Genomic DNA, 2,890 nt, shown 5'->3' with positions numbered 1-2,890 from the left:
AATTGAAAGTCGCCTAGAGGGGGGTGAATAGGGCGAATTTGAAATTTATAAACTTAAGCACAACTACAAGCCGGGTTAGCGTTAGAAATATAAACGAGTCCGAGAGAGAGGGCGAAAAACAAATCATAAGCAAATAAAGCGTGAGACACAAGGATTTGTTTTTCCAAGGTTCGGTTCTTGCAAACCTACTCCCCGTTGAGGTGGTCACCAAGACCGAGTCTCTTTCAACCCTTTCCCGCTCTCAAACGGTCACTTCGTTGAGGTGGTCACCAAGACCGGGTCTCTTTCAACCCTTTCCCTCTCTCAAACGGTCACTTAGACCGAGTGAGCTTCTCTTCTCAATCAAATGGGACACAAAGTCCCCGCAAGGACCACCACACAATTGGTGTCTCTTGCCTCGGTTACAATTGAGTTGATCACAAGAAGAATGAGAAAGAAAAGAAGCAATCCAAGCGCAAGAGCTCAAATGAACACAAATGTCACTCTCTCGAGTCACTATTTGATTTGGAGTGATTCCGGACTTGGGAGAGGATTTGATCTCCTTTGTTGTGTCTAGAATTGAATGCTATAGCTCTTGTAATGTGTTGAAGGTGGAAAACTTGGATGCCATTGAATGTGGGGTGGTTGGGGTATTTATAGCCCCAACCACCAAAAGTGGTCGTTAGAAGGTTGTTGTCGCATGGCGCACCGGACAGTTCGGTGCGCCACCGGACACTGTCCGGTGCGCCAGCCACGTCAGCCGGCCGTTGGGTTCTGACCGTTGGAGCTCTGACTGGTGGGGCCTCTGGGCTGTCCGGTGGTGCACCGGACAGGTCCTGTAGACTGTCTGGTGCGCCTTCTGTGCGTGCTCTGTCCTCTGCGCGCGCAGGCGCGCATTAAATGCGTTGCAGTCGACCGTTGCGTACGAAGTAGTTGTTGCTCCGCTGGCACACCGGACACTGTCCGGTGCTTCACCGGACAGTCCGGTGAATTATAGCGGAGCGACCTCCCATTTTCCCGAAGGTAGCAAGTTCAGCGTCGAGTGCCCTGGTGCACCGGACAGTCCGGTGCGCCAGACCAGGGTGTCTTTGGGATGTCTTTAGCTCTCTTTATTTGAACCCATCTTTGGTCTTTTTATTGGCTTGTTGTGAACCTTTGGCATCTGTAAAACTTATAGACTAGAGCAAACTAGTTAGTCCAATTATTTGTGTTGGACAATTCAACCACCAAAATCAATTAGGAAAAAGGTGTAAGCCTAATTCCCTTTCAACCATCATGTATGCACATATTGAAGTCAGAACCATCAGTGCCTATAGTTCATACATAACATGGTTGATAAGACAAATTGTATGAAGTCATTCTGCACAAAAGATAAGGTTTACCATCACATAAAACAATAACCAAAATTTATATTGCATACATTAATGAAAGTAACTGACATATCAGTGTTGACCACTAAATTCATCCTCAAAAATGGCTAGGAACACTTTACTGAATCCCTCATCGCACATGTACAGAATAGACATAATCTGAACAATAGCTAGGAACACTTGAGAAATGGTTAAATCTCACTTAGGAAATGGATAAATCTATTCCATTACATGTGCAGCTAAATGATGAATCTTGTTATGTCGTGAGGAGGAAGTACGATGAGGGATTCAGATTAGGTCTGCAAACAACTGAAGACATATTGCTTGCCTGCGTGCCCAAAACCAGATTCGGTCTGGAAGCGACGACGTGGTTGACCACAACGTCTTCAACTTCAAGCACAACGCCGCCAACGTCCAGCATGCGAAGCCACTCCATCCGACTCCGCACACATCATCTTGAGCCCTGACAGCATGAGCTACAACGACTTGGTGTGGGTAGATTAGTTGGGGAGTCGGGGGAGCGTGCGCGGCCAAGGGAGGAAAGATGGGCCAGAGCGGGGAGAACACCTTGTCGTTGGAGCCGTACACCGGAGAGGATGTGCTACACAGTGAGCGCGACGACGAGAGGGTTCCGAGCCGGCGCGGGAGACAACGAACGAAGGCAGCGCGGGAGTGAACAGCGGATAGCGAGCAAAACTAGCACGCTACAGATAGCGGACGACAAACGCACCCTAAATTTTACTAGAGGGTATAGCGGATCTTGTTGGAGGCCTCAAGGACGTCTCGGGACGCTATTTCTAGCGTACAGGTCGGTTTACCGAACCTTGTTGGAGACAGCCTAACGCGCTGAGCAATTGGGCTAATGTTACGACGTTTTTAGTTATAAAATTGTCTGTGTCTAAACGGAAGAACCCATAAAATATATACTAGCTGGCTGTTGGGCAACCAAATAGTCGAATCGAAAATTGGTGTCCTGATAGGCATATTAGCTTTTTTTTCGCAGACCGACAAGCGTTCAATTAAATACGGAGTAGTTATATGTTGTCACGCTGTCGATAAGGTTTCATCACGTTGTAGTCACATAAGACATAGGTCTGTCTGTCCTTAAATAGCTGATAGGTGCCTTGTCAGCCTTTCAATAGCCTATATATCTGCAATTTTCTTATAACATTTTTTTGAATTACAATTAGTCATTATAAATATCATTTAAAGAAGAAAACTCTTTAGTGTGTGGAGGTGAATTTCGGGTTGGAGCGGTGTTATCTCGGAAGGTAGGATGTGATGCGTCAGTTTGGACGCGTTCGCGCTAGCTACTACAATCAAATATAGACACAGAATGTGCTGTAGCATATCATACATCGATCCATCGACGGTCGTCCTTTCTGTTTCATCATTCTCATGTGAAAGTTCAAGCTTGCTTTTGTATTTGTATGGACCCGTCGAGATCTGCCAGATGAGCTAGATGTACACACGAATAAACAAACAAATAAAGTTTACTAGCAGCTAAACTATGGGCCCGAATGGTTGACGCTTGAGAGAAG

The 2,890-nt window shown here is 46.3% G+C and overlaps 1 long non-coding RNA gene across 1 annotated transcript; it reads right to left on the bottom strand.

Annotated features, from left to right (window-relative positions):
- Window positions 1-1,356: 1,356 nt before the first annotated feature.
- On the bottom strand, window positions 1,357-2,198 carry LOC109943736 (uncharacterized). Its single transcript, XR_002266821.2, has 2 exons — window positions 1,917-2,198; window positions 1,357-1,825 (listed from the first exon to the last, which is right to left on the bottom strand). It is a non-coding gene; the product is annotated as an uncharacterized lncRNA (long non-coding RNA).
- Window positions 2,199-2,890: the final 692 nt, after the last annotated feature.

The sequence above is a fragment of the Zea mays genome, chromosome 1, assembly GCF_902167145.1.
Source record: "Zea mays cultivar B73 chromosome 1, Zm-B73-REFERENCE-NAM-5.0, whole genome shotgun sequence".
In the NCBI taxonomy this organism is placed as follows: Eukaryota; Viridiplantae; Streptophyta; class Magnoliopsida; order Poales; family Poaceae; genus Zea; species Zea mays.
This window is presented reverse-complemented; position numbering and strand designations above follow the sequence as displayed.